Here is an 8994-nt window from a genome sequence, read left to right on the forward strand (position 1 = left end):
AACTGGGCAGGGAAGGAAACTCCATCTTGACTAAGAAAGAGAGAGGTCAGAGGTAAACTCCAAAAGGTAGGAGACTACAGAAAAGAGGTGGACGGCCAGAATGACCAACGGTGGTAGTGCGGATGTCTTCCCCGAGAGTGGAGGTTTGCTGGGAATTTGGGTCCTGCCTCCCAGGTGATGGAGGCTGTTCCCAGGGAGGGAACAGGGCCTTGCAGATGTCAGCCTCGCACACTACCCCTAGCCATGGTTCACAGTTCTTTTCAGCTACTGCCGTGACGATCGTGACGGTCAGGGCATTAGGTGTGTCATTTAATGTGCAGTTAGAACGGCTACCATAGTCTTGGAGGATGCCAGGGCTCTGTTGATATCAATGAGGGAAAGCTATTCTCCATCACATCCGTTTCCCCCCAAGCCCAATCTCCCCCACCCCCAACTCCCCTCTGCAAGGAATGGATTCTGCCTCCGGCCATAGAAACAGGGCATCCATCCTACTTCCTAATTGGTACCCGCCCACCCCCCCCACCCCTCGCCACCCCCCACCCCACCCCCACCTCTGCAGCTGTCATGGCGGCCTGGCGGTTAAGTTCCTGCGTTCGCAGCCTTTCGGCGGCGATTCGAGGGCGCCAGACTACCCACCTTTGCTGGAAATCGAGCTCTTCTAGGGCTGTGATCGCTCAGCCTGCTGTGGTGGAAAAGAAGAAGAAGAAGAGAGAGCCGACCATGGAGTGGATGGAGGACCCAGACCCCGAGGACGAAAACCTCTACGCGACGAACCCATACTACCATGGTTATGACGACGACCCCGAGGTGGACGACTGGAATATGCAAGCCGTCTTCTTCTTTGGTTTTTCCATCGCCCTGGTCTTGGGCACCACCTTCGTGGCTTATGCGCCCGACTACAAGATGGCCGAGTGGGCCCAGCGGGAAGCTGAGATGCTCGTGAAACACCGTGAGGCCAGTGGCCTCCCCATCATGGAATCCAACTGTTTTGACCCCAGCAAGATCCAGCTGCCGATCGATGACTGATGAATGACTGCGTGAGATGTAAGAAGCACTACCTTGCCCCAACCCCCTGCCTGACTTCCTGCTCACTCCCCAGAGCACCTATCAAAGGGATTGAAAGAAAAAAAAAGAGTGTTCCAGCTAGGCCTGTCAATTATTTGGTCAAGGGACCACACCTCAGGAAGCCTGACTCACCCAAAACTATGCTAAAGAGCTGGGAGGAATAATTTATCCCCTTAATGAGACAATGAACTTTCCTTCCCAGAAATCCTCCACTTTGTGGTCTGCCCACTTTCCTGAGTCCAAGCTTACAAAAACATAAGCCGTTTCTTTCCTCCTCTTCTTTTGAATACTTGCCAATGCCTGGGCATTTTCCCTTGATGTTCTGGGCTCTCTTGTTCTTCCTTCGTACCTCCGCCTCCCTGCTTCAGTCACGGAGCTGCTCCGTCAACCTCTATTACTAACCTTCATGCCTAAATCAAAAGGCATGGCTTTCTCTTCTCCGTCTTTCTTCTGGCATCTGCCAGGATTTTCAGGTTGCTTGCCCTGCTATTTTTCTTTTAAACTCTAATAAAACCGTTCTTCAGGTTCCCTCTGAGTCCATTATTAGCTTAGTTTCGTAAGGCTGACTTTAAATTATGTGTATACATGCGTCTGTGTGTGGGTATATGTGAGTGCAGGACTTTAAATTATGTGTATACATGCGTCTGTGTGTGGGTATATGTGAGTGCAGATGCGAGGGAGACCAGAGGCCTCAGACCCTCTGGAGCTGGAGCTGGGAACTGAACTTGGGTCTTCTACAAGAGCTGTATGTTGGGCCATCTCTCTAGCCCTGTTCTTTTATCAATAAACCCAAAGAGGAGGCCCTAATTTCCCTGGTAGCAGAATTACTATTTAGGTAGAGGTCATCTGGCAGCACGTCTTAGACCCAACAACTTTGGCCAGGACTTCTGACCTATAGATGTCTCGTTCACAAAGAGAAACGGGACTGGATGGGGTAGAAATGTAGCTAGATCAGCTATCTTCAGAAATATTTAAGGTGTTGAATGTGGTGGCACATGCCTTTAATCCCAGCACTTGGGGGCAGAGGCAGGTAGGTCTCTGTGAGTTCAAGGTCAGCCTGGTCTACAGAGTGAGTTCCAGGATTCTGCGCCCCCATATATCTATATACTATCTCTATCTATCTATCTATCTATCTATCTATCTATCTATCTATCTATCTATCTATCTATCTAATAACAAGATAGGTAATGTGCTGGACTGAAGAGCCCAGAATGGAGTCTGGCAAATGGAAGACTCAGTTTTATTTCTAAGCTCCGCGGCAGTTCTTTATTAAACAAACATGTCAGTCACTATTACAGATATTGGGAGCAATACAGGGCACAAGACAGTGGTCCCATCCTGTAACTACCACAGGGCCTCAGCGCACGTGCTCAGCTAGTGAAGTACATTTCCAACCCACAGGCAACCAGCATGTGTTCAGAATCATCTCTATGGAAGGCACGGTCTAACTCTCCACTGTACTTCCTGCTGGGTCCAGACATCTCTTAGATCTGGTACCACAGAGCTCAAGGCTTTTCATTTGCTTTGTGCCTATGGGGAAAAGGGGTTGGGGAATGTGAGGGCTAAAGTTATGTTTTAAGTTTTTTATTTTTTTGTTTTTCCTGAGACAGGGTTTCTCTGTGTCACAGCCCTGGCTGTCCTGGAACTCACTCTGTAGACCAGGCTGGTCTCAGACTCAGAGATCCACTGGCCTCTGCCTCCCTCAGTGCTGGGATTAAAGGTGTGTGTTAGGTTGGAGGTTTTCGGACAAAAAGACCCCTCCCCCCGCCCCCCCCCCCACTCCAGCCAGAAGCCAGGGCTTGCAGAAGTCCGCCAATGGGACAAAGAGATTCCCGCCATAAGCCCTCACTTTCAAAAGCCCAGGCAGCTGGGCGGTGGTGGCGTGCACCTTTAATTCCAACACTCGGGAGGCAGAGGCAGGCAGATCTCTGTGAGTTCGAGGCCAGCCTGGTCTACAGAGTGAGTTCCAGGACAGCCAGGGCTACACAGAGAAACCCTGTCTTAAAAACAAACAAACAAAAAAAAGTAAGAAAGTGGTAGTGGTTTTATGGTCTCATTCTTGCCCCGGGGTTAAAAGGATCTGCCCAGATTTAAGTCTCCAATCCCTCCAACTGATGCTGGCTCCATCCAGGAAGAATTCCTCGGTGTAAGAAGTGTTTCATTTTTTCTAGAAAAGGTAACAAGCATTCTACATCTCTCTCCATTCTTTTTTTTTTTTTTTTTTTTTTTGGTTTTTCGAGACAAGGTTTCTCTGTGTAGTGGGCCTGTCCTGGATTTCACTCTGTAGCCCAGGCTGGCTTTGAACTCACAGACATCCGCTTGGCTCTGCCCCTGGAGTGCTGGGATCAAAGGCGTGCGACCCTGCCACCACCACCCAGCCTTTTAAAAAACTTAGCATTTTAGGCATCTGTGCTGGCCTGCCCTTAGGGTCCTGACAGGATAGACCTCAGCTGCAGCCACTAAGAGCACCCCCTGTGCGCATTAGCTACTCTTCCTTATAAAAGGCAGGCCTTACTCACCTCCAATCACCTTTCTCTTTATCTTCTTCATCCCCAGGGACCGGTCCCTGGCCCCTTCTCTGCCCCTTCTCCCTCCCCTCCATAAACCTCCTAGGGGACCCTGTTGTATGGTGTGACTCCTTCCTGCCATTTTAAAATACAACACCTACCTGGTAAAACTTTTGTTCTCTTGATCTTCCTCCTGCTCCACAAGCATTTACAGTGCTTAAAGGCCTAGATACAGAGCCCTTCGCCCTTCCTGCCTTTACACTGATTATTTTAAAACTAGCCAATCAAGAAAGGCTGTGGGGTCGTTACCACAGCCAATGAGGAAAAGACAGTCTCCCCCTCTCCTACAATAGAAATCAAGTGAACCTGTGGCCCGGAGTACTTGCTGGCTAAGTTTGGTTCTGGAGCGCCCTTTAAACAAAAGGAAATTGGCTTGCCAACCTGCTTTCACTTTATTTGTGTTTTTTTTTTTTTTAAATTTATTTTGTGTGTGTGTGTGTGTGTGTGTGTGTGTGTGTGTGTATTTTGAGATAGGGTTTCTTTCTTGCTCTGCCTATCTTAGAATTTGCCCTGTAGACCAGGCTGGCCTTGGACTCAGAAATCTCCCTGCCTCTGTCTCCCAAGCACTGGGACTAAAGGTGTGCGCCACCACTGCCCAGCAGATTTATTTATTTAGTGTAAATGGGTATTTTGTCTGCATGTATATCTATACACCAGAAGAGAGCATTGGATCCTATGGGACTACAGTTACAGACAGTTGTGAGCTTCCATGTGAATGCTGAGAACTGAACCCAGGTCCTCTGGAAGAGCATCCAGTGCTCTTAATCACTGAGCCATCTCTCCAGTCCCGTGTATGTGTACAGGGTCTCTCCGTGTAGCCTTGGCTGTCCTGGAACTCGCTTTGTAGACCAGGCTGGCCTCAAACTCACTGAGATCCACTTGCCTCTGCCTCCAAAGTGCTGGGATTAAAGGCGTGCGCCATCACTGCCTGGCCCTTGTTTTTATTTTTAGGCAGGATCTTGCTACATACTCTTTGCTGGCCTACACTCCTTCAGCTTTTGCCTCTGGGGCAATGGGATTATTGGTGTGTAGCACCATGGCCAACAATAAGGTAGTTTTATAAATGTTTTTCATATGGCAGTCCCACCATAGTCCTTCAAGGATGAAGCCACTGGAACCCAGAAGTGGAATGATTTGCCTTGAGGCACAGATCCGTGTTCGGGCAGTCCCTGTGGCTTCCAGTGTGTCCCTTTAAGAGGAAGGTTTGTCCCTGGCAACAAGGGCTCAGATGGGCCCTGGGGGAGCCCTGGGGAAGCTAGGAACGAGACTGGGGGAGGGGAAGACTGGCCAGTGGATGACTTTGAGAACCAGAGTAAGGCAGGACTGTCACCAGAGGACGCGTAACTTCAGCCTGGCAAGATGATGGGCTCTTCTGGGTCAAGATAAAAATGGAGTGTCTACGGTAAGTGCCTTCCATGGTTGGTTTGCGTGGTGTGGCTCCTACCTGGAACATTTCCCCCACTTACTTCTGCTCTTTAACATCCCCAGCTTTCTCCTGGCTGCCAGCCATTATGAGGAGGCAGGCAGCACATTACCAAATCCAAAGCATTCGGAAGCTGGGCACAGTGGCATATCCCATAGGTTACAGCACTCGGGAGGCAGAGGCAGGTACCTCTCTATGAATTCAAAGCCAGCCTGGTCCACATAGTAAGTTCCAGGACAGCCAGGGGTTACATAGTGAGACCCTGTCTCAAAAACCCCACAAAGATAAAAATATTTATTTTTTTATATGTATAAATGCTTTGCTTGATTGGAGGTATGTGTTTCATGTGCGTGCCTAGTGCCTGTGGAAGTCAGAAGAGGGTTTGGATCCCCTGAAACTGGAGGTGGCTGTGAGCCACCATGCTTAATCCTGGGTCCTCTGCAAAAGCAACAAGTGCTCTTAACCACTGAGCCATCTCTCTAGCCCCCAAAATATGTTTTTTAAGTAATAAATAATGTACGGGGCCACCAATTGTTTCCTTTTTCTTTATGTGGAGTGTGACCTTTGGAGGGTGAACTTTTCGACCCCAAAGGGGTTGTTGAGACTTGACAGTTCATGAGGCCATTCCTCCTCTCTGGTGACCTTGGACAGGTGGCTCTTTTGAGTCAGTTCTCTTTTTAGAAGCTGTCAACAGTGCTAGCCTAGGAAGGGGGGGTGGGCAGGGAAGTCATGGGCTTACAGAGGTTCTTGGCAAGACCTTCTGGGAATCAGGGGACTGGGACTATTGCTTATTTTTCCTTTCACAGTGCGTGGTGTTTACATTGTCTCCCAATGGGCAGTCCCCTGAATTGAAACAAAGGCTAAGGACGCATGCTCAGATGGTGTTTGCTGGAGTGGAGGCTGTTGCTGTGCTTGTCTATGGTCCCTTCGGGACTTCTTCCGCCAGTGAGGACAAAACAGGGTTCTCTATGGACCAAAGAGCAGCCTTGGAGACTGGACGGAGCATGCGAATAAGCCGCTCTCCTCACAGCACAGGACAGGTCCGGAGAGTTGTTAGAGTGGATGGATCTTAGAGACACCAACCTGACCTGGCTTCCACAGGTGAACACGAGGCCTAGAGGGGGGAAGACTGTGACCAAGGTCTCAGAGGCTCAGTCTAAATCCACAGGAATTCCAGCCCAGAGGGGTTTTGTTTTTACATTCATGTATGCACGTTTATTACCATTGTTGTTTATAAGGGGGTGCATGTAACAGGGCCCATTTGTGGAGGTCAGAGGACAGCTTTGTGGAATTAGCAGTGTCATTCCACCTTTACAGTAGGTTCTGGGGATGAACTCTGCTCTCGGTTATCAGCAAGAACTTTGTAGCAGTGCCGCTATGATGAGTGTCTCAGTGGCCCCAGAGGATGTTTGTCTGTTTAAATGACCTGCCTAATCCAACCCTCGTCCTTGTTATTATTCAGTTGATGCCATGGGAGATGGCCTGGTGGAAGTGTAGGGGAAAAAATGCACCCTCAGCAGGGGGTGTCAGATTAGGTGGGGAGAGATGAGGAAAGCTTTGGGGGGGGCCTTATTGATGCTGGCCTTTAGTGCTAGTGAGGCGTGAGGAAGGGGATCCAGCTTGGAGCAGATGGGAACTGTGTAAGGATCGGAGGTTGCAAAATCACCGAGTGACAGATAGGGACTAGTGTATCCATCAAGGTGTGGGGGTTGGTGTCCGGGACAGGCTTCAGTTGGGCTTGGCTAAAATGGGGACAAAGAGCTTGGCTGTTATCCACTGGGCTCTTGAAAGTCAGGACAGCCTGACTCACAGGAGCCTGGCACACCCTGGCGTTTGGCTGAGGCCAGGAGTACCCTGCAGGTCTATAGCGCCACCTGGTGTTCATATTTCTCCTGCAGTATAAACATTCCACCGGGAAGAGGGCAGCATTGCCCGCCTGGACAAGTCCCCAGGCTCAGCAGGGGTTCCATTCATTGTTGTGACAGGTCCCTGCTGGGTTCTTCTAGGCTAAAGCCCGAGTGTGAGGAGGCTTGGGTCTCATGTTCTCCTTCCTAACCAGCATGGCAGGCGCCTTCTACATCATCACCCACTCTGGCCAAACTCCTCTCAACCCCGGATGTACAGCTATCCTGTGTGCCTATCTTCCAACCCACAAAGCTGTTCACAGAATGGTGAGCAGCGACTCCTTAGGATGAGGGACGTTCTGGTGACTTTCCTCCTTTGTCTTTGTGTTCACTGTCTTAGGGTTACAACTGCTGTGATGAAACACCAAGACCAAAAGCAATTTGGGGAGGAAAGGGTTCTTTCGGCTTACACGTCACATCATAGTCTGTCATGGAAGGAATTCAGGGCAGGAACTCAAGCAGGGTAGGAACCTGGAGGCAGGAGCTGATGCAGAGGCCATTAAGGGGTGCTGCTTACTGGCTTGCTCAGCCTGCTTTCTTACATAACCCAGGACCACCAGCCCAGGGATGGCACTTCCCCATCAACCACTAATTTAGAAAATGCCCTACAGGCTTGCCTACAGCCTGATCTTATGGAGACATTTTCCTATTTGAGGTCCCCTCCTCTACGACGACTTTAGCTTGTGTCAAGTTGACAAAAAACTACCCAGCACGCTTACTTTTTTCAGAGCATTATTGCTATTATATTCTATCACAATTTTCTTTTTTTGAGATAGGGCCTTGTTCTGTAGCCCAGGCTGGTCTGCAATTCACTATACAGTCCGGGCTAGTCCCAAATTAGTGGCAAATTTCCTGTGTTGGGATTTCAACACATTCAAGAGTGTTGGGATTGTGGGTAAGGCATGTGCTTTATCACACCTGGCACAAATTTTGTTTTGGAAAAAAATAACTTGAGAATGAAAGCATACCTCTTAAACCAAAGTAATGCTTAGTGAAGCTCACGAAGGCAGGATAAACGGCCCCGTGGCCCCATAGCTGGTCTTTGGATGTTTCATAGGGGCTCTCTTCCGTGCCCCTGTACTCAGCTAGTGCTTCTCTACAGATCTGGGCACAGCTTTCCTCACCCAAACCCCCCCGCCACCCCCACCAGTCTCTGTACCGCTCCTGAGCTGCTCCTCCGGATTCCCATGACCCGAAAGGCCCTGGCCCGACACTGCCGCTTACTCCTGTCCAGCCACAGCGGCCTCCCTCTGTTCAGCTCCTCCAGGATTCTCATTTGCTGGTTCAGCTGCCTGGAGAGAACGCCCAACTCCACCCCGGCTCTGCATCATCTGGGTTTCAGGTAGATAGATACCTCATCCTTAGAGCAGCCTCCTCTGACCTCCTAACCTCCATCCCCACACACTGTTGTCACCTGGCATCACCCCCTGGGGTCTCCTGTCACCTGTGTTTGCCTCTTTTCTCCAGAGTATGATTCCTGACTGGACAAAGCCTTACCTTCCCTACTGGCTGCTGTCCCCAAGTACAGAGCCCAGTAATGCCTTCCAGGGGCTCCCGGGGAGATGGCTAGGGGGTGAAGGGTCTCTGATCTGGAGTTTGAGGGGGACACTAAGGTTGAATGAATTTACCCCAGATTGACTGGCCTCAAGTCTTAAAGTCTAAGGGGGGGGGGTTATACATGTTTTCTGTCATTTTTTCCTCCAGAAGCAAGTCAGATGGCTATACACCTCAGCAGAGAACCGACCTTTGCATGTCACTGATTTCAGGAAACCCACAGCCAATGGCTGCGGAAGTGTCTTAGTAACCTGAAATTTACTGACCACGTGACCCAAGCATCGGGTAGAGTGATCTTTACTTACTGCTTGGCACTACCCTACCAAGGTGGGTAGCCCAGGCTGTTATCTGGGTAGGGATCTCAAAGGTTCCCACCTAGCGTGTTCTTACGAAGCCGGTATGTCAGGCAAAGTCATCTCTACTCTGCCTTGTAGAAACCAGCACACTGGAAAGACTCCATACCTCAGTGATGACATGAGAA

At 49.9% G+C, this 8994-nt stretch overlaps 1 pseudogene across 1 annotated transcript; it reads left to right on the plus strand.

Moving 5' to 3' along the window:
• On the plus strand, positions 1-1593 carry LOC102908034 (NADH dehydrogenase [ubiquinone] 1 beta subcomplex subunit 11, mitochondrial pseudogene; annotated as a pseudogene). The gene has a single exon (XR_013046520.1). The product of XR_013046520.1 is annotated as an NADH dehydrogenase [ubiquinone] 1 beta subcomplex subunit 11, mitochondrial pseudogene (transcript).
• Positions 1594-8994: the final 7401 nt, after the last annotated feature.

The sequence above is a fragment of the Peromyscus maniculatus genome, chromosome 20 (assembly GCF_049852395.1).
Source record: "Peromyscus maniculatus bairdii isolate BWxNUB_F1_BW_parent chromosome 20, HU_Pman_BW_mat_3.1, whole genome shotgun sequence".
In the NCBI taxonomy this organism is placed as follows: domain Eukaryota; kingdom Metazoa; phylum Chordata; class Mammalia; order Rodentia; family Cricetidae; genus Peromyscus; species Peromyscus maniculatus.